Here is a 23,562-nt window from a genome sequence, read left to right as displayed (position 1 = left end):
TAAAGATACGTGGGAAGAATGAAAATGAAAAGAGCATTATGAAACATCCTGCTTTGGATTATCAACTCCATGTGGTTTGAAGTGTGCATGATTCAGCCCTTGAAGGAATTATTGTTGTTATTTTGCCTGGTAAGTAAATCTTCTAGTAAGTAAAATATCATGTTTTGTCTAAAAATGTGGGTCTCACTTTATATAAAAGGCATTCAGCTTGAAGATGTTAAAGATCTGATATTTCTCAAATAAAAAATATAGAACTTGGTACTATAATCTTTATACATTATTGTTAAAAATAGCATGGATATTGGAAGAAGTATTAACAAAACTGACCAACTCTGAAAATAAATATTATCTTTGAAATATATTCACATGTGATGATTGTAATTAAGTGATAGAGAAATTTAGATGGCAGAATAGAGGTGTAAGAAGAGATGCAAACACCACAAATCACCAGAGAAATGAAAATTATAAACTAACATGAAATATCACTCAAACTATTACAAAGAGCTTTTACAACAATTCTAAAGGTAATGAAGATGTAGAGAAAAGGGGGATTTTTTTTTTCTTCCTTATTGGAGGGAATATACATTGACATCATTCTACAAAAAGAGGACTGCAGTTTCTAATACATATATCATATATTTTAATATGTATTCAAATAGACCTATCACGATTCAAAATCTCTCCTCTGTGTTATATATCTAAGAGAAATAAAATTAGTATTTTAACAAAACTGTTTCACTCCCGTGTTTATTTTGCCATCATTCCTTTTAGACAGCATACAGAATCAAGCTATATATCCATCAACAAAGAATATATAAATAATCGACTGTGCATGCACATAGCTGAGTATTACTCAGCCTTTGAAACTAAAGAAACTCTGTCATTTATAACAAAACTTCTTGATCTGGAGGAAAAATGTGTTAAGTAAAATATGAAGTCAGACACAGATGCCACAGAACATGAACTTATGTTCATTAAAAATGACAATAATCATCATATCATATGTAGAGAGTTAGTACGAGAATTTACTCTGCTAGTATAAGTAATAAATTTAGTATCCAATAAGTGCTCAATAAACATGACTTAGGTTAGGTGATTATTTTCTGCACGAGTACTCTCACTACCGCCCCAGTTTACGTTTTGTATTTTCTACCCTAGTTTGTCTATATTAATTTTCTTCTTCATTTTTATTCTGCTCAATTCTACTTAAGGGTTTCATTATTTTTCCTAGGTTAGCTCTTTAAAGATGTATATCCACAAATCAGAAACTATATAGCATGGTAATCAATGGTTACCTTAATAATATTGCCATAGAACAGACAGTGGGAAAAAGGTGTGTGGCCTTTCTCTTCTTGAATATTAAAATCTGGTAGAAAAGAATAAAAGTCATTATACAGTGTATAAGATATGATCATAGATAATTAAAGCATGTAAGAGGGGAATAATACATTAGAAGAGAATCTACAATTACTAACTTATTAAACCAGCATATTCCTGCACAAAAATCTGTAAACATTTGCCATCAAACCCAAAAGAAGTGTAGTCTTCCCTCCTCATTAAGGAAACATCCCTGCAACACTCAGAGATCGCTACAGAAACCATACCCTATCAAAATGCAGAGTGTTGAGCCCAGTCCCTATGATCCATCTACAAAACACTTCCACACATAAGGCTCAGGGAACACTGTAAAAGAGGATGATAAAATATTGTAAGAGCCAGAAGATCAGGGAAGTTGCTGTGAGATTGTATCTGCTAGTAATCCAGAAGTTAAACCCATAGACTCTCATCAACACAAACACCCAAGCATTAGCCAAACAAGGACAACATCAATGCACATGACAAACTGAATTGAGAAAAGCCTGTGAAGCTTCAACCCTACATATAGAACTACAGGCAACTGAAAAAAGTTGGGGGTGGAACAGGTGGTCTTCCCCAGGGAAGAGGTCAGTCCTGAAAATATACTGAATCTACACTCTAACAGGTACCTGAACATAGCCCGACTCTCTCTCTCTCTCTCAATCTCTCTCTCTCTCTCTCTCTCTCTCTCTCTCTCTCTCTCTCTCTCTCTATATATATATATATATATATGTATGTATATACACACACATATATGTATATATATGTATGTGTGTATATATATGTTTATGTATGTATGTGTATATATATATGTATATATATATACATATACATATATATACTGCTTATTCCCTCCCTTACAGAAACTATCCCCCATCTCCACTCCCCTTACCTACTCTGAGAGGGTGCTCCTCCCTGGCATTCCCCCACTCTGGCGTATCAAGTCCCTGCCAGAGTAGGGGCATCCTCTCCCACTGAGGCCAAACAAGGAAGCCTGTTAGTGAACAGCTACCATAGTCAGGCTACAGCTTTAGGGAGATCATCTGCTCCAGTTGTTGGGAGGCCCACATGGAGACTGAGCTGCATGTCTGCTAAGTATGTGCCAGGGGCCTCGTTCCAGCCTGTGTGTGTTCTTCAGTTGGGGGTGGGGGGCAGTCTCTTAGAGCTCCTAGGTGTCCAGGTTAGTTGATTCTGTTGGTCTTCCTGTGGGGTTCCTATCTCCTTCAGAGACTTCAATCCTTCCCCCACAACTCTTCCATTAGAGTCCTGACCTCTGTCCAGTGTTTGCATGTGTCTGCATCTGTTTCGGTCACCTCCTGAGTAGAGCCTCTCAGAGGACAATTATGCTATGAGAGATTTATTTGAAGTACTATGTCAGACTTTTCAAAAAGGGGGGCTGGGAGAGAAAAGGATGCAAAGACCCCAAATTACTGTGATAAGTTTCTAGTGTATGTAGGTCAGAAAATATTTCCTAAAGTCATTGAAGGGAATTACTATATTTTTTGTTTATATATCATGAAGATTTGCTGAATTTTGCTGATGTTTCATGAGAATGCTTATTTTAGCTATATTATGTATTTGTTTACTTATTTAGATGAATTTTGCTTCAAATGAATATCAGAGAAAGCTTCGTTATCATTTTGTTGAGATTTAAGATGCTATTATCTGAGAATATATTAGGTCATACTGTAAGACTCTTCTCCCTGTGAAAATGTGTGTCTTTATTTTAAGAATACAAATTATAAAATACAAGTTAATTAAAACATTTAGTTGTACTCTTTGAGATGTACTACCAATAGAGATGCTATTTGGGATGTGGAGTTTTGCAAAACAACAACTAAAAACAAACTAACTAACCAAACAACAGTAAACAAACAAACAAAAAAACCCACCTAATCCCAAGTTATAGGCAATTGTGTGCTCAAAAGCCTATTTATTTTAGAGATCTGGTTAGATGCATACTAATAGGCTATGATAAAATAGACCACACACACACACACACAAGTAATTGCAAACTATGTGAGGCTGAACAGCTGTGTGCATCTGTATGGGAAACACTTTTTAAAATCTTTTTTATTAGATATTTTCTTTATTTACATTTCAAATGTTAACCCCTTTCCTGGTTTCCCCCTCAGAAAGCCTCCTATTCTCTCCCCTCTCCCCCTGCTAACCAACCCACCCACTCCTGCTTCCTGGCCCTGGCATTCCCCTGTACTGGGTCATAGAACCTTCACAGGACCAAGGGACTGTCCTCTCATTGATGACCGACTAGGCCATCCTCTGCTACATATGCAGCTGGAGTGATGGGGCCCTCCATGTGTAGTCTTTGGTTGATGTTATAGTCCCAGGGAGTTCTGGGGGTACTGGTTAGTTCATATTGTTCCTGTATAAGGCTGCAAACCCCTAAAGCTCCTTGGGTACTTTCTTTAGCTCCTTCATTTGTGACCCTGTGCTCCATGCAATGGATGGCTGTCAGTATCCACTTTCAATATTATGGTATCTGAGTGATCACAAACACTAGGGTGAAGAAAGTTGAACAATTTGTTACTAATTTTTATCAGTAGGTGCCAAAAATCTCCAGGTTTTGATTTCTGAATTTTTTGAAGTCAAATATCTCACAAATTCCCTGGAAGATCTGTCTAGTAACTGCTACATGGTGGTAAGCAAATACTTTGGGGAAAGTATTTTGTGGTTATTTCTCTTAGGGAATTCACTAAATTTTGATGTTCCACCAGGCTTATTTTACTACAAACAAATGTGCTCTACCAGGGTGCCATTTCTAGAAGTTTCAACAACTTCCATGAGACTCCTACAGTTGTACTTAATGAAAAAGGAAGGATGCACACAGGCAGACAGAGTTATTGTGAACATTACCATCCTTCACTTAGATGAGTGTGAATGAGTCCAAATGTCTCTGCTGAGATTTGAGGGCTATTTCCTCTCCAACAGAAAATGTATCCTGTTCCTTGGCTATAGAAGTGCTCTCAATTACTTGGAGACAGCATGAAAAGGGTCACTCAGCCTCACATCACCAGTGAATAAAGCCAAGTCACATTGTCTTAGACATACTAGTTTGCAATTACTTTATATTTTGGAGAGTAGTGCATATCAGTTTTACTGAGGATGGACAATTCTGAAGCCTTTTCAAGCCTGTAGTGAGAACTAAAAATACGTAAGCCAATGCTAGGATGCCTCTTGTATTCATAAAAACCAGTTGGTTTTTAAGAGTTTCCCATTGTTTTGCTAATCTGTCTTTATTATTTCCCATTTTACTAGTCAGGTCTCTAAAACTCTGATTCCTAGGATAACTACAGTGTGTGTTTGAAGTATATATTCCCAATGAATTGAACAATAATTGCCTGGAAGTCAAAAAAAGAAGGAATGTACATTGTAACAAGTTAAATGTACACACAAATTTGAGAATGTGCTTTGAGTGTAAAAAACAATAACATAAAGCCCAGAGTCAAGTTGTTTAGAAAATTGTCCCTTCTCTTTTTTCCACATTCTTGACTATCATTTGGTTTAAATTGCTCTATCTCTAGTCCATCTACATGTATTGATATTTGGTCTATCCTTCAAGGCCCAGCTATATGTATCTGAATCTCAGATTCAAGTAAGTTTATTGAGCATCAAAAGCAAATGATAATCTAATGGTAAGAACCATTTATGTCACTCATATACTATAATCTTTTATACACAATTAGATAAACTTCCATTAGTTGACTGTTGTTTAACTTAGAGTTCATTCATAATGGAACTCAAGCACTTTCGTATGCACGTAAGATTAAAACATTAGTTAAAGTGTTACCTGGCTTGTAAATGGAACTCTGAAATACCAAAGAAACTATTTAAAACTAGTTCGCCCAAACTCAGTTATAAAATGCCTTATGGGTTTGCCACTCTGTGTTTCTGTATTTCAACTCTTTTCTTTTAGAGGACAAGCCACTATTCTACAAAGTTCCACTTTACACATTAAAGTTTGCATATTTTTACTTGGTAGCAGCGATGAGGTGATCACAAGTTGCATTGCAGTGGGAAAACTGTATGCATTTCCTGTTCTCAGTGCTGACACGGCTGTGGGGATTTTCCTCCGATTTTCTGAATGTTCACCTTGTGTCTCAGACCAGACATGAGCATTTGGACAAGAAGAGGGGATTTTTTTAAACAGGAAAGTTATGAGCTTCCAAGCTTACATAAAATAAACTAACGTCCAAGATAATCACATCCTTCTGGCCCTTTTCACTTTTTTGCCATCCTTCTCAAAATTTTCTCTTTGAGTGTGTGCCCTATCCACTGCTCCACAGGATTAATAGCCTGTGAAAGTAAGGAGTAAACCAACCTTATGGGGTCTGGTAGAAAGAGCAAGGGTGGAGTGGAAAATAAAACCAGTCCCCAGGGCCTCACCAGAGGATTGGCCATGATTTGTGTGTAGGTGGCTACCTACATGGTGTGATTTTTAAGGGACTAAAAGCCTTCCTTTAGTAAAAGAAAAAGAAAAAGAAAAAAATATTTCCTATGTGTTTAATCTTCCTTCTTTGTAAGGATGTCTGCTCCTTGGAAAATATTTAAGCTGGAAATGTCAGACTCCCACCTTTAGGAACTGGAGTGAAGAATTTAAACCTGACAACTTTCTCAAAGGAATGTCAATAGCTCCACATACTCAAAATTTCTGGAGTCTATGTAATAGGTCCCAAAGCTTTTGCAGCCTTTTCTTCTAAGCTCATTTACTACATCAGCACAGCCTAGTCTTTTTGCTCACTGTGTTTTCTCTTCTGTTGATATTTGTGGTTCATTTATATCTGGGTTCCTTTCTTCCATATTACCCAAATCTATAGCATTTTGTTTTTAACAGCAAAGAATAATAGAGAAGTCTCTAATCCAGTTGTTCTTACCCTGTGGGTTACAATGCCTCTTGGGGGTGGGGGGGACGTCCAATGACACTTTCACAGGGGTTGGATATCAGATACTCACATTTTTATTAATAACAGTAGCAAAATTATATTCATGATTTTGTGGATGGAGGTCACCACAACATGAAGAACCGTATTAAAGGGTTATAGCATTAGACAGATTGATAACCACTGCTTTCAACAGACACTGAGGTCTCCAGCCATTTCAGAATGTTCATAGAAAATGACTTAAGGTTTAAGATTTAAAATATTAAGTGTCACTGACAACAACAAAATATTTATTGTTCAGTAATAACACTTAGAATTTCCATGGAAAAATGATATCCCAAGATCATGGCAATTAATCTAATATATGAAGATCTCATCATTTTGTATTTTCAATAGCAGATAATAATTTTATATAACACTGAATTCTGCTCTTTTAAATGAGCTTCAGTTTCCCTGAGTGACACAGCTTTGCCTTCTGCTGGACTGGAAGTAATTTTCTGGATCTCATTGGTAAAGCTCCTCTAATATTCCTAGAGAAAAGGATTCTAGTTAGTTACTTAATCTTCTATCAAGTTTTCCATGATTTCAGATTCTAGTTGAACATACTTCAAAAGATATGCCTGCAGTGAATGGCCCCCATAGGCTCATATGCTTGAATACTTGGTCTCCAGTCTCCTGTTTCCTGTTTTAAAATGTGAGCTCTGAGCTGTTTCTACCGCCATGCCTTTTACTCTGCCATCACATGCTCTAACTCTCTGGAATTATAAGCCCTAGTAAATGATTTATTTTATAAGTTGTCTTGGTTATAGTTGTTTATCACAAAAGAAAAGTAACTAAAGTAAAACCCTTGGTTTCCTTGGGAAGTGATAAAAATGCCAGAAAACAGTATTGTGATCCTACACTTCTCTTGCAGCATTAGTCCCCTGAGTAGTAGTAAAAGAAAATGAAGTTGTTTGTTTGTTTGTTTGTTTGTTTATCAGTTCTTGGTTCTCACAGTCAGTATTCTGCCACTAGTAGCATTACAGGTAAATGTGGGAAGCTGTGTATGGCTTACTTGTCTATGGTTCTAGCACCCAGGAGCAGAAAAAAATGATTGTGAGTGTAAGAACAATCTCAGGTACATAGACACTGTCCCAAAAAGCAATGAAAATGAGTAGAATCCTTGATTAGCCTGCCACCAGTAATAATTCTGTTTGGAGTACCCTCCTCTTGGCTTAGTCAACATAGAGTAGTAAATCACTCTGGTGTACTCCTTGACAACCCTTCTCTTTTTATAATCTGTTAAAATGAACGAAACAAAAATCATGACCCACTGCTCTGAATTGATCTCCAAAGAAAGATACAGAAGATGAAGAAAAGCCAAGATTTTTTAAGTACCCAGGTAATGACATACTCACTTAGTTGCCATTCCACCCCTGGTCTCTAATTAGTACAATAAGAGATAAAATATCAGCTACCAAATAACACTGTAGATCTTCACCACAATTTTTGATAATTTTTTATGAAGGCATCCACAAATGACTCATTAGTGATAACTATGTCAGATGAATCCTTTACAAATGACTCTCTCTTTTCTTCTCACAATTGATCTTTTGGTTACTAGCTTCAAAGACATGGAAATGTTTTTCTCATTTAGGGCAAGGATGAAGTTTCTTAAGGATAACACATGTCATCACAATTCCTGCTTGAGTACAAGCCAGGTGTTAGAATTTGATGCAAAACAATATTTTGATTGGAATTTTACGTACTTATTCATTGAATAAAGTTTTCTTACTAAATACTTTTTTCAATAAATGGCATTGATTGTGACATTTGCACAGTTTAGGTAACACATTATTGCAATATCTAAAACAAGTTGGCACTGGTAATTATTGAGAGGATTGTCAGGGAAGTATGGTTTGCTACTATTGTTTGGCTTTAAACAAAATGCATTACAACTTATTTTAATGAAGTCTTGTTGAACTAAAAGTATCTATGAAATCTAGAAAATGTCCTGTTTCCAATCTTTTGCAGATGGATTTATAGAAAGAACTTCTATTCCAAGTTCAAATTGGCTAAAATAACTAAGGGCCTCTCCTACCTAATATGAACAGCAAGACAATAAAGAACCCTCATTGACAAATGGACCTTTTTATACTTTTGAACAATAACATATTCGGTAATACCCAGCAGGACTTCAGAAGTGAACCAATATTCATATTTTATCCATGTTGACAGCATTTTGACATGTGTGTTAGCTCTACTTCCCTTTTGTTTTGTTAAATAACATTACTTTATTATTTTAGACTGACGTGTGTCTATAGTTTTTTCAATCAGATTCAAGTTAAAATATCTCCTAAAGCTACACTACAAAGACGTGAAAAATGTAACACTAAAAACACTATTTTTTTTAGCCTGATCTCTTATTGGTGTACTAGGCTTCCACTATTCAAGATTATCCTAGCACAAAGTATGCTAGGACACATATTTTTATTAGTTCAAATGGTTACTTACTTATTTTAGTTATTCTATAGGCTAAATACTTAAATCTACACCATTGTCCCTCAGAATTCCCAGACACCACAGTAAGCCTGTGAATTTTAATCTGGGTTAGGGTGGGTTTATATATAATTTTAGCACTTACCTCCTATTTATAAATGTGTTGTTTTTGATCCTTAAATACAAGTTATGGAAAGCTAAGGAAAGGAGAGGTTATTAAACTAAAACATGTAACAAAAATAAGTATTTTCAGTGAAGTATATTATTAGAAATATTTGGTCAATTTTAGATACCCACATCACTAGAATAAAAAAAATAAATAAGTGACTAGTCACATTTTTGAAGCTCATTTAGGTCAAATTCATTAAAATTTCTACATATTGACTTTGTAACATTTCAAGGATAACCCCAACCCACAGGAAAAAATAAATTCATATAGCATCAATGTACTTATCGACTTAGATATATGTTAGGGGAAGAAAATATTAGATACATAGAGTTTGGGGGTTGAATTAATCATTCAACAATTATGGCAGTGACCTTGTAATCCCAGATCTAAGAAATTGGTTACCTATAGATTTTACAATGAACAATAGTCAATTGCATGTATTATTTCTTCTATAATTAGTCCCTGATGTATTAATTTATTTCTACATCTTTCTTGTCATCATTTATATAAGCACTCACTGACTGATTACATAAAATTAAAACAAATAGACAGCAACCATAAGATTATTTAAAAGACTTATCAACCCTAAATTTATCTAATATGGTAACATTTCTCTTCCATATTGTTATTTAGTCCTCCTTATACTCCTTGCTCAGTTCCCCATCCCAGTTTTATCTATCCTGCTCTGTTATCTGTATCCTTTTAACACTTAATAGCAATGCATTCTAACTCTGCTTCCTTGAAAGCCCTAAAAAGAAGAACACTAGTACCATGAGTGTCAGATTTTGTATGAGTTTAATTTTTATTTTCTTTCTGTCATGAATTTCATCTAACTCTCCATTCAAAATGGGATTTTTTTGAGAGCAGCTCAGGAAATGCAGCATGCACAACTCTCCTTAACACTCTTTTCAGTGTCTGCAGAATCCTGTTTCTTTCCTGTTGGAAGATCCAATGGCCAGAAATCCACCATGAGTATTCTCAAGATCCATGCCAGAGAAATCTTTGACTCTGTCAGCAATTCCACTGTTAAGGTTGATCTTTATACCTTTATGGTTCGCTTCTGATTGGCTGTGCCTAGTGGTGCTTCCACTGGTGTCTATGAGATAATAGAACTCTATGAGGATAAGAATCACTACACAGTGAGGGGTAGCTCAAAGGCTATTAAGCCCATCAATGAAACTATCGCACCTGCTCTGCTTAGCAAAAACAACTAAATTTTTGTGGAACAAGAGAAAGACAAACTGATGATCAAGATGGAGTGCAGTGAAAATAAATCAAAATTTGGTGCAAATGGCATCATGGGAGTGTCTGTGGCTGTTTGCAATTCTGCTGCCATGGGAAATGAGGTACTCCTTTACCATCGAAATTGCTGACCTGGCTGGCAACCAGGAAGTCACCATGCTGGTCCCAGCTTTTAATGTGATCAGTGGTGATTCTCCTGCTGCCAACAAGCTGGCCATGTAACAATTCATGATCCTCCCTGTGGGGTATCTTATTTCTTGGAAGCAATGCTCATTGGAGCAGAGATTTACCACAACCTGAAGAACATCATCAAGCAGAGATATTAGAAGAATGAAGATAAAACCAATGTGGGTGATATGGGTGCATTAGTACCTAAGATCCTGAAGAAAGAAGACTAGAGCTGCTGAAGATGGCTAGCTATACCGACCAGGTTGTCATTGGAATGAATGTGGCTGCCTCTGAGTTCTATAGACCTGTCAAGAATGATCTGAACTTCAAGTCTTCTAATAACTCCAGCATATCATACTCAACTAGCTAGCACTAGGCAGATCAAGAATGATGCCCCTTGCTGATCTGACTTGGTCAGATACAATCAAATCCTTAGAATCAATGAAGAGCTGGGCAGCAAGGCCAAAGTTGCCAACAGGTCCTTCATGAAGTCCCTGACCATGTAAAGCATGGGCTGGAGATGCTTAGAGCCACTAGCTGCTTAGAATCTTCTTGTGCCTGATATCTGTCACAGAGGTATCTTAAGGCCAGCCCAGTGTTTATCCTTCCCATGTCACTGCTTTCTTAGATTTCTGAAACCAGGTCTGACCACCTGAAGCCCTGATGGAAACCCCAGCATTTAATCATGTGTTTGGTCCCCATCACTGTTTCTGTCACCTTACTTCCCAGCTAGTGTATTGTGTAATCTCTGGGGTGGCCACAAACAAGACTCTCCAGTGGTGCTACATGTAAAATAAAAGGATCAGTGACCCATATCAAAAAAGTAGTTTCTTGTTTCAGTTCCACTTGGGAGGGAAAAGAAAGCAATCATGGGGGCCAGAGGGAGGGAGGGACCAGGGTGGAAGAAGGGAATGGGAAGGGGAGAGGAAGAGGGAACATGATCAGGTATTGCGGCAGGGGATAACAAGAGTAAAGCCCTGAGGGCCAGCAGAATTAGTGGAAATATGCAACCTTGAGAGATGGGAGGTGGGGAGACTCTATAGAATGTACCAGAGACCTAGGAGGTGGGAGACTCTAAGGACTCAAAGGGAGAGACCTTAGATAAAAATGCCCAATAGTAGGGAGAGGGAACTTGTAGAATCCACCTCCAGTAGAAAGACAGGGTATCAAGTAGAGGGATAGTGTTGCCATCCCACAGTCAGCAACTCTGACCCAGAATTATTCCTGTCTAAAAGAACTGCGGGGACAAAAATGGAGAAGAGATGGAGGAAAAGGAAGTCCAAGACCAGCCCAAATTGGGACCCATCTTAAGGGGAGACTACAAGACCTGACACTATTACTGATGCTATGGTATGCACACAGAGGGCCCTATCATGACTGCCCTCCAAAAGACCCAACAACCAGTTGAAAGAAGCAGATGCAGATATTTATACCCATCCAATGGACAGAAGCAGCTGCCCCCTGTGGTTGAATTAGGGAAAAGCTGGAAGAAGCTGAGTAGGATGTCAACCCTATAGGAAGACCAGCAGTCTCAATTAATCTGAACCCCTAGGATCTCTCAGACATTGAACCACCAACCAGGCAGCAAATACCAGCTGGCCAGAGGCGCCCAACACATATACAGCAGAGGACTGCCTGGTCTGGCCTCAGTAAGAGAAGATGCACCTAACCCTAGAGAAACTCGAGGCCCCAGGAAGTGGAGAAGTCTCATGGGGTGGGAGTGGGGTGAGGTGGGGTGAGGACATCCTCTTTAAGACAGAAGAGGAGGAACTGTCAGAGAACTGGAGGGGTATGACTGGACTGTAAACATGATTGAAAATAAAAAAAAAGTGTTTTATGATTTGCTAGATTATGTTTCTATTCAGTTTTAAAAACATTTCTTGAGTATTCTCTTAAGTAAGAAGCTGTATATTGATTAGTGATTTTCATAGCTATCATAAGAAAAATGAAGATCACAAGGGTGAGTGGAGTTACTGGTATATAAGTCTAATGATCATCCCTGAAGAGGGAGGTCCTCCTGTAGTGGAAATGGGCGTAATTGTCTATACTAGTCAAGTGTCTGCCTTGAGAAGGAATCAGGTACATGCAACTGGCATGGGTGGAGCTGGCTACAAGACATAAAGCTCAGGAACTAGAAATCTAGTTTCTACCAGCTAAGGATGGAAACAATTGGTGAGGATAGTTAGAATTATAAGTGTGAGTTGAATTTCTACTTAAAGAAGTTTTCCAGGTAGGGGCACAAGAAGGCAGGATCCTGAGAACACAAGCATTAAGACAAACAATGAATGGGACTTCATGAAACAAAAGAAGTGGCTTCACAGAGAAGAGCACCATCACTCAGGTGATGAGGAACTCTCTAGAATGGGGAAAAAATCTTACCAGCTTTATAATCAGTAGAGGGGTAGTATCTAGAATACATAAAGAACCCAAAAAGGGGAAAAAACAAGAAAACAAGCAACCCGTATTAAAATTTTCATTATAGAACTAAATAAAGAGTTCAGAAAAAGTTGTAACACAAAAGACTGAGGAACATTTGAAAAATGTTCAACACCCATAGTCATTAGAAAACTGCAAGGCAAAAGTACTTTGAGTTTTCATTTTAGCCCAGTCAGGACAACTAAGGCTAAAATTGAAAAAAAAAAAAAAAAAGAGTGAATATTCCTTCTTTGTTGGTAGGAGTGGAAATTTGTACAACCACTCTGGAAAACAATTTGGAGATTTCTCAGAAAATTGGAAATAGTTCTACCTCAAGCCCTAACCCTGAGATTCCATCTCACACCAGTCAGAATGGCTAAGATCAAAAATTCAGGTGACAGCAGATGCTGGCGAGGATGTGGAGAAAGAGGAACACTCCTCAATTGTTGGTGGGATTGCAAGCTTGTACAACCACTCTGGAAATCAGTCTGGCGGTCCCTCAGAAAATTGGACATAGTACTACTGGAGGATCCCGCAATACCTCTCCTGGGCATATATCCAGAAGATGTCCCAACCGGTAAGAAGAACACATGCTCCACTATGTTCATAGCAGCCTTATTTATAATAGCCAGAAGCTGGAAAGAATCCAGATGCCCCTCAACAGAGGAATGGATACAAAAAATGTGGTACATTTACACAATGGAGTGCTACTCAGCTATTAAAAAGAATGAATTTATGAAATTCCTAGGCAAATGGTTGGACCTGGAGGGCATCATCCTGAGTGAGGTAACCCAATCACAAAAGAATTCAAATGAAATGTACTCGCTGATAAGTGGATATTAACCCAGAAACTTAGTATAGCGAGATATAAGGTACAATATGCAAAACATATGAAACTGAAGAAGAACGAAGACCAAAGTGTGGACACTTTGCTCCTTCTTAGAATTGGAAACAATCACCCATGGAAAGAGTAACAGAGACAAAGTTTGGAGCTGAGACAAAAGGATGGACCATCTAGAGACTGCCATATCCAGGGATCCATCCCATAATTAGCCTCCAAACGATGATACCATTGCATACACTAGCAAGCCTTTGTTGCAAGGACCGTGATATAGCTGTCCCTTGTGAGACTAGGCCGGGGCCTAGCAAACACAGAAGTGGATGCTCACAGTCAACTATTGGATGGATCACAGGACCCCCAGTGGAGGAGCTAGTGAAAGTATCCAAGGAGCTAAAGAGATCTGCAACCCTATCGGTGGAACAACATTATGAACTAACCAGTACCCCAGAGCACTTGACTCTAGCTGCATATGTATCAAAAGATGGCCTAGTCGGCCATCACTGGAAAGAGAGGCCCATTGGTTAGGCAAACTTTATATGCCCCAGTACAGGGGAACGCCAGGGCCGAAAAATGGGAATGGGTGGGTAGGGGAGTGTGGGGGCGGAGGGTGTGGGGGACTTTTGGGATAGCATTGGAAATGTAATTGAAGAAAATACATAATAAAAAAAAAAAGACCTAGCTAACCAACTGGTAACCAGGAGTGTTTACTCCTGGTTATACACACAAAAGATGCTCAAACATCCCACAAGGGTATGTGCTCCACTATGTTCATAGCAGCTTTTATTCATAATAGCCAGAAGCTGGAAACAACAGATGCTCCTCAACTGAAAAATGGACAAAAAAATGTGGTTCATTTACATAATGGAATACTATTTAGCTATTAAAAATTAGGACATCCTAGGCAAATAGATGGAACTACAAAATGTCATCCTGATTAAGGTAACCCAGACCCAAAAGGTCATACAAGGTATGTTCTTGCTTATAAGTGGATCCATAAAGCACAAGTAACCACACTTCAATTCACAGATCTAAAGAAGATAAATATCAACGAGGGTCCAAAGGAGGATGCTTGAATATTTCTCAGAAAGGGAACTAACATAGATATCAAAGGAGATGGGAGAGACAGAACTGGGTAAGCATGGGAATGAGGAGGGGAATGGGGCAGGGGGATCAAGTATACTGAAAGCCTAAAATACATGGACACAGGGGAAACATTCCTAAATAGAATAGCAATGGCTTGTGCTATAAGATCAAAAATTGACAAACAGCATCTCACAAAATTGCAAAGCTTCTGTAAGGCAAAAGACACTGTCAATATGACAAAAAGGCCACCAACAGATTGGGAAAGGATTTTTACCAATCCTAAATCTGATAGGGAACTAATATCCAATATATACAAAGAACTCAAGAAGCTAGACTCCAGAAATTCAAATAACCCCATTAAAAAATTGGGTCCAGAGCTAAACAAAGATTCTCAACTGAGGAATTATGAATGGCTGAGAAGCACCTGAAAAAATGTTCAACATCCTTAATCATCAGGGAAATACAAATCAAAACAACGTTGAGATTCCACCTCACACCAGTCAGAATGGCTAAGATGAAATATTCAGGTGACAGCAGATGCTGGCAAGGATGTGGAGAAAGAGGAACACTCCTCCATTGCTGGTGGCATTACAAGCTGGTACAACCACTCTGGAAATCAGTCTGGTGGTTCCTCAGAAAATTGGACATAGTACTACGGGAGGATCCAGCAATACCTCTCCTGGGCATATATCCAGAAGATGTTCTAAGAGGTAATAACAACACATGCTCCACTACATTCATAGCAGCCTTATTTATAATAGACAAAAGTTGGAAAGAACCCAGATGTCCCTCAACAGAGGAATGGATACAGAAAATGTGGTACATTTGCACAATGGAGTACTACTCAGCTGTTAAAAACAATGAATTTATGAAATTCTTGGGCAAATGGATGTATCCGGAGGATATCATCTTTAGTGAGGTAACCCAATCACAAAAGAAGTCACTTGATATGCACTCACTGATAAGTGGATATTAGCCCAGAAACTTAGAATACCCAAGATACAATCTGCAAAACACAAGAAAATCAAGAAGAAGGAAGACCAAAGTGTGGATACTTCATTCCTCCTTAGAATAGGGAACAAATTACCCATGGAAGGAGTTACAGAGACAAAGTTTGGAACTAAGACGAAAGGATGGACCATCCAGAGACTATGCCACCCGGGGATCCATCCCATAATCAGCCACCAAACCCAGACACTATTGCATACACTAGCAAGATTTTGCTGAAAGGACCCTGATATAGCTGTCTCTTGTGAGACTATGCCAGGGCCTGGCAAACACAGAACTGGGTGCTCACAGTCAGCTATTGGATGGATCACAGGGTCCCCAATGGAGGAGCCAGAGAAAGTACCCAAGGAGCTAATGGGGTCTGCAACCCTATAGGTGGAACAACAGTATGAACTAACCAGTACCCCCTAAGCTCGTGTCTCTAGCTGCATATGGGAAGAGAGGCCCCTTAGTCTTGCAAACTTTATATGCCTCTGTACAGGGCAATTCCAGGGCCAATAAGTGGGAATGGGTGGGTAAGGGAGTGGGGGTGGGGAGGGTATGGGGGACTTTTGGGATAGCATTTGAAATGTAAATGAAGAAAATACCTAATTAATAAAAAGAAAAAAAGAAAAAGAAAAGGATAGATGATGATCCTGATGTGAGACGAGGAAAGGTACTTATTCACACTGATGGGATTGCAAACTAGTATAGCCACTGTAGGAATCAGTGTGATGATTCCTCAAAATAACAGAAATAGATCTATACATGATTCATCTATACCACTCTTAGGCATATGCCCAAAGGACTCCATGTTTTACTGTAGAGACACTTGGCCGTGTTAATTGTTGTTCTGTTCACAATAGCCATGAGATTAAAATAGTCTGGTCGTCTATCAACTGAAGAATAGATAACGAAACTGTGGTATATTTACATATTTATCTGTTACTCGGCTATTAAGAAATATAAAATTGTGAAATATCAAGTAAGTGAATGGAGCTCCAAAAATCATTCTAAGTGAGGGAACACAAACCCAGAAAGACATATATAATGTGCTTTCTTTTAGATATGTGTGCTTCACTAGGACTACCCCTTATTAAGGAGCTATGGATAAAGGCTTTGCAGGCAGGAGAGATAGAATAAACTGTTATAAATGGTTAAAAGGGAATATTGGGACAGAGAGGGCTAATATTGGGTTAAGTGATAGAGGTTAGGATAAGAGTATGGAAATGGATGAGTAGTATCAAATATCTTTTCCAAAACACATGGAAACCATATATATATATATATATATATATATATATATATATATATATATATGTGTGTGTGTGTGTGTGTGTGTGTGTGTGTCTGTGTGTGTGTGTGTGTATGTATATGTATATATATATATATACATATATATATATAAAATGCATGTGTTACCAACTACAAAAGAGGTAAGTCATAATTATTATCGGCATTTTTATTTGTTAGCCTCTAGTAGTTGCCCTCTTACAATCTCTGTCTCTGTCTCTGTCTCTGTCTCTCTCTCTCAATTTCTCTACTAGAGGATAGTTGTTCGACACTGGTGTCTAATAGACCACCAAAAATTGCAATCCCCTTGCCTTTGTTCTTGGTTACCCTCTAGAACTTAAAGGTAAGACAGTATTGCTGAAGGTATCACATCAGACATGGAAATATCAAGCTGCTATTAACCTGGAAACTTCACCTCTACTGGCTAGCTTTCATGGTACTATACAAGATATCAGACAAAGATATAATAATCAGTCTTAGCCAGTTGTGACTCCTGTAAACTACAATAATGATTGGTTTGGGAGGACATGCACACTGATGTAATAAAGTTACCAACATCATGGGAGAAAACACCAACTTTCTGATTGGACTTGAGGCCTTCCCTGTGAGATAAAGCACATATATCTGGCACTATTATCAGGTTAAGATCCTATAGCAATATAAATCAAAGACCCTAGGGGAAGCCTACCAGATTTAAGATGCTAAATGGGTAAGCTAGTAAATTATATGTACTCACTGATAAGTGGATATTAGCCCAGAAATTTAGAATACCCAAGATACAATTTGCAAAACATATGAAACTCAAGAAGAACGAAGTCCAAAGTGTGGATACTTCATTCCTCCTTAGAATTGGGAACAAAACACTCATGGAAGGAGTTACAGAGACAAAGTTTGGAGCTGAGACAAAAGGATGGACCATCCAGAGACTGCCCCACCAGGGGATCCATCCCATAATCAGCGACCAAACGCAGACACTATTGCCTACGCCAGCAAGATTTTGTTGAAAGGACCCTGATAATAGCTGTCTTTTGTGAGGCTATGCCAGTGCCTGGCAAACACATAAGTGAGTGCTCACAGTCAGCTATTGGATGGAACACAGAGCCCCCAATGGAGGAGCTAAAGAAAGTACCCAAGGAGCTGAAGGGGTCTGCAACCCCATGGGTGGAACAACAATATGAACTAACCAGTACCCCCAGAGCTCATGTCTCTAGCTGCATATGTAGCAGAAGATGGCCTAATCAGCCATCATTGGGAAGAGAGGCCCCTTGGTCTTGCAAACTTTATATGCCCCAGTACAGGGGAACACCAAGGCCAAGAAGTGGGAGTGGGTGGGTACGAGAGCGGGGGAGGGGAGGAGAGTATAGGAGACTTTCGGGATAGCATTTGAAATGTAAGTGAAGAAAATACCTAATAAAAAATTGGAAAAAGAAAAAAATGCTGACCTAATACCTAATGACCCATAAATTAATAAATTTCCCAACCATCATCAGAGAAGCTTTTATTTGAAGATGATGACTATCACAGATAACTCAAAATGGCCAACAACCATAGAATAACAGATTGCAGAATTTTTGGTCTCATGGGGAAATATATATCACAAATCTCCATCCAGAGAGTCAGCAATCATTGTGGAAGCATCAGAGGAAAGAGGATAAAAGCCTGGATTGGTTAATTACAACAAACATTATCTTCTAAACACAGTAGAGCAGCTATTTACATGCACTTTATAGTACTTTTACCACAACCTATGTTAGCCTTAGGTAAAATCCTAGCATCAAGCAGGGTATAGGGAACACAATCCCACTAAAAGACATAGAATTACAGGCAATTATTAGCTTCTGGAAAAGAAGTTTTTTCTAAGAATGTAGGCACCGGTAAGTTGACCACTCTCCAGTGAAACACCACATAATCAAGCATATTTGGGCACCACAAATTTATCTTGAAGGGTGTTTATTTTTGACATAAAGATAGGTATGTAAGGAAGGGGAATAAATCAGGGAAAAGTTGAATGTTGTGTGAATATGAAAAAAACACTGTATTATATTTTCAAAGAACTATTTGAATTTCTCACTATTTAAGAGAATTATATATTTCCTCAAAAATACAAAGATCATCCAGCACTTCCATCCATTATTACATTCAATACACATATAATACTTCTTTTGAGTTCATAGATGGTTACTTTTGATTATAGATGCATGTCTTTTGCTGCATAGGCTATTTTATCACGTGACATATTTTGGTAATATAGGAGTGTTACTATTGTGGATAGGTGCCTAATTTTATTTCTCCTGTCTTTTGTTATACTCATTTCTACTATATTAGAAAACCCCTCAAAGGATGGGCCTAGCCTTGCAGAGACTTGAAGTGCCAGGTGGGCAGGGAGATACTCAGCAGGCCCCACCCACGCAGAGGAGAATGGGAGGGAGGATGTGGGAAGGATTGTGGGAGGGGGTGGCCAGGAGGGGGACAGTGATCAGGATGTAAAGTGAATAAATAAATAAATAAATAAATAAATAAATAAATAAATAAAAGAAAAAGAAGGATATAAAGGAAATCTCTGAGGAAAAAGGTTAATAGGATAATTTAGGATAATATGCAACTAGAAAGAATGGGTCCAGCAACCTGCACATGGCTTCTGATGCCCAAAATTGAATACATATTGAAATAAATTGCATTAAATAGCAACTTTCACATGCAGAATACATGCATACTATAGTAGTAATATTGGTTATTAAACACCTAACCTCATGGTTAAGAATATAATTTGTTTCACCATGGCATATCAGTGGCACAGTACACCCATGTTTAATTTCCCTATGCAGTTATTTTGCTCATGATTTATTTATTCACTTTTTACTCTGTGGTTACTTCATGCATACATGTGTATACCAAATTTTGGTCCATCTCAATGCCTATTATTCTTTGTGGAGTAATGGAGTCTTTCTATTTACAAAAACAATAAACAAAAGATAAACCACAAACAATCAAAAACCCACCTATTACTTATCATGTTTTTTTTTAGTTTAAAACCACAAGCACTAGGCATATCTCTTAACAGTGATTACATATCTATGTTAGTGATTGAGTAATATAATTCTAAGAATTCTCTAGAATAACAGCACCATTCTAATATGTGTCCAACTAGAGATTTGTTGACAAGTGAGTAAACACCTGCATAATACTTATGCAACTTTCTGCTGCTCACTATAATTTTCCATCTCGGAAAAAGTCATATTCTTTCTCAATATACTACTGTTATTCTATTTATTGTGTCTATGCAGAGAGTCCAGTGTGTGGTGGGTGAGATATACACAGAGACACTGACACATAGACACACACACACACACACACAGCCTATATGTGTGTGTGTGTGTATGTATGTATGTATGTATATGGTATCTAATGTTGAAAATGTTTATATAACCATTACATACATTTACTTTCAAATGTAAAGGCTAGGTACCCTGATTTTCTAGTTTCTTTTTGAAAACTATGAGATGAACAGCTCACAAAAAAAAAATAGAGACAAGACTAGAATAAAATGACTTAAGTACTCCCCTTTGATTTAAGAGGCTTGAAAAACCAACAATAAATGTAAGAAATATTATAATGCAATATGTTTTATAATATCAGAAATATTGACAATGGACACAATGTCTAATCTATATAGCCATTAAAAGTAGATTAATTATGAATTGTAGTCTTTCTAAGTTCTAATATTACCAAAAAGGGAAAAATTATAATAACACAATTTACCAAATCCTCTAGCAAACAAATTCTTTTATGTGATGCAAGACTACATCGTTTCACTGTTATAATCTTCATAGGTTACTATATAAAACAGCAAACAAGCAGCAGGTAGCTAACAGAGGCCCAGTTACCTTTGGGTGAAAGAGTAATATTTGGGGGAAGGTTGATAATGTTTAAGTACCTACTGTTTTATCCAGCGCTGATAGAAGTTCTTATTCGGGTCCCCTGCAGATACTGTGATAACAGGGCTGATTATTTCATTCATGCCTGAAAAAAATATAAAATCATGTTTAACATGGATAACTAGGAAATTTAAGCAGCTGTACAAAATGAGACACCAAAATGGATTACCAGCGGCAAAAAGAAATGAGCTGATAGTTGCATCTATCCTTTAGTGGTTGTAAAAGTAGAGTGTGTAGCTGTCCTTTTACCATCTGACATCTCACTTAACCTGACAGCCTTGGAAAAGAGTGAGAGAAGATAGGAATGCCACTGGCAGGCCTCACAAGTCACTCCCTGGTCACAAGATGCTCTCAACTTTGATGAGTTATCCTAGAAAAATCCCACAGTCTCTAGTCAAACTCCCAGCATTATTGGAGTGAAGCAGCTTTCTTTTTCTCTGTCAGCAGTCTTCTTAGAGGTTGTCCTGACTGCAGTTGTCTCACTTCTTAGAAAACACCTGAGGAAGGAGACTGAGCTGGCCACTGGTTGTGAACCTAGTCATTTTTAGAAGCTGAATTTCTTCACAAAGCTGTCTCATATGAGCTCCTGTCATGCTTACAGGTTGCTTCTATTTGGGATGAGTATGGACATCAATGAATACACCCCATATTCCTGCATTGCACTTTTTATCTAGTGAGCCCCTGCCCAGGTTTGCCAACTCATCTGAAATATCCTATTACACATCTCATTCTTATAAGCACTGTGTGTCCAGGAATCTCCTAATAAAGTGAAAATACTACAGGTATTTGTTATACATTATACTTTTAAGTTGAACAAATGGCAGATGCAAATTTTTATTTAGTAAGTCAAGAGGGCAAGATATAAAGATGTATATATAAATTTGAGAAATAAACTTGGTAGAAGACCAACAGAAAAGAACACAAAGAGAGAGAATGTGTCTGGGTTAGAAGAAGCAGGATTACCTGTCAACCATCAAATAGCACTGTACATGTTGAGAAGGGTCTAACAATTTGGGATGGCATGAAAAATAGCTGGAGAGCAAATGGTGTGCTAGTTTCCACTTGTAGAATGGATCATTAAGATTGCATGAGATCTCTCTTTCTTCTCTCTTCGGTGAGTGAGTGAGGGACCTGGGAGGGAAAGTGGATGGGGTTGGGGAGGAGTGCTGGGGAGAGGGGAACCTGATATGGAATTGAGTGAGGGAAAAGGACTGAATCTCTGAGGGCCAGCAGAAAGAATGTAAACAGGCAACCTCGGGGAAATAGGAGGTTGGGGGGGCCACCTCCCCCCAGAATGCACTAGAGACCTAGGAGGTGAGAGATTCCCAGGACTCAAAGGGAGGGACTTTAGATGAAATATCAGACAGTAGGGAGAGGGAATTTACAGAGCCTACCTCCAGCAGGAAGATAGGACATCAAGTAAGGGATGGGGTCGCCATCCCCCAATCACAACTCTGACCCATAATTATTCCTGTCTGAAAGAATTACAGGGAGGAAAATGGAGAGAAGCCTGAGGAAAAGAAAGTTCAGCAACAGGCCCAAAGTGGGATTCAGCTCAAGGGGAGGTCCCAAGGTCTGACACTATTACTGAGGCTATGGAGTGCTCACAAAAAGAGATCTATCATGACTGCTCTCTGAAAGACCCAACAAGCAGCTGAAAGAGTTATATGCAGATATTTGCACCCAACCAATGGACAGAATCAGCTGACCTCTGTTGTTGGATTAGGAAAGGATAGAAGAAGCTGAGGAGAAGGGGGACCCTGTAGCAGGACCTGCAGTCTCAATTAATCTGGACCCCCCCCCCAAGATCTCTCGAACACTGGACCACCAAACAGACAGCATACACCAGCTGATCTGAGGCCCCCAGCAGACATACAGTAGAGGACTTCCGGGTCTGTGTTCATTCAGAGAGGATGCACCTAACCCTCAAGAGACTGGATGCCCCAGGGAGTTTAGAAGTCAGGTGGGATTGGGGGTGAGGGAGGAGGTGTGGGATGTGGAGCAGTTGGAAGGTGAATGGGAGGAGTGGGGAATGGAATATGGAGTGTAAAAAAGTAAATTAAAAATAAAATTAAATTTAAAAAAAGATTGCATGAGATCTCTCAAGTAAAATTCAGTGATGCATGGCTTACCACCAATGGGTGCTTAATAAATACTGTCAGTCCTTTCTTTTGTCTCTGTCATTTATAAAACAGGATTCTAGAAAGACAGAAGAGTCTCTATAAATGCTTTGGAAAAACTAAGTAAAAATCGCAGTGAAAATAAAAAACAATGACTAAAGGTCTTGTTTTTTTCTTTGTTTTATTTTGTTGCTGTTGCTGTTGTTCTAGATTTGAATGTTTTGTTGGGCTGCATGTGGTGACAGAGACATGGAATATAAACTCAGGAGGTAGAAGTAGGAGAATCACAAACTTGAGACAAGCCTGGGCTATGTAGTAAACAGCCAAAAAATATTTCGTCTTTTAAAGAAGATGACAAGGTTAAAGAACCCCATAAAAGGATAAGTGAAAAAAAAATGCATCACCGGAGGCCTCTAAATTCAAAGTTATCAGTCATAGGCGATAGGGGAGAAAATTCACATTTTTACTCAACAAAGCTAAGCAGGGTTGGTTTGCCCTTTTCACATAACAAACTAGAAACAGGGATCAGAGCTTTTGTTCATTTCTAACTTCCTTTTCATCTGCTTAGAACCAGTGT

The 23,562-nt window shown here is 38.3% G+C and overlaps 1 protein-coding gene and 1 pseudogene across 5 annotated transcripts in view; one reads left to right on the top strand and one right to left on the bottom strand.

Moving 5' to 3' along the window:
• Gpr174 (G protein-coupled receptor 174) overlaps positions 1–23,562 on the bottom strand; it is a 40,894-nt gene that overhangs the window by 6,940 nt on the left and 10,392 nt on the right. For 2 of the 5 annotated variants that reach the window (XM_017318457.2, NM_001358747.1), the window contains exons 3-4: positions 20,869–20,950; positions 1,296–1,366 (exon numbers count right to left, since the gene is read on the bottom strand). The gene's annotated coding sequence lies outside the window, so the exon portion shown is untranslated. Of the gene's footprint in view, positions 1–1,295; positions 1,367–5,349; positions 5,487–20,864; positions 20,951–23,562 lie in introns of those variants that run through there. The other 3 variants (NM_001177781.1, NM_001033251.5, NM_001177782.1) reach the window with 2 other exon arrangements.
• Positions 9,870–10,681, top strand: Gm9208 (annotated as a pseudogene).

This window comes from Mus musculus, chromosome X, assembly GCF_000001635.26.
Source record: "Mus musculus strain C57BL/6J chromosome X, GRCm38.p6 C57BL/6J".
Taxonomy (NCBI): Eukaryota; Metazoa; Chordata; class Mammalia; order Rodentia; family Muridae; genus Mus; species Mus musculus.
This window is presented reverse-complemented; position numbering and strand designations above follow the sequence as displayed.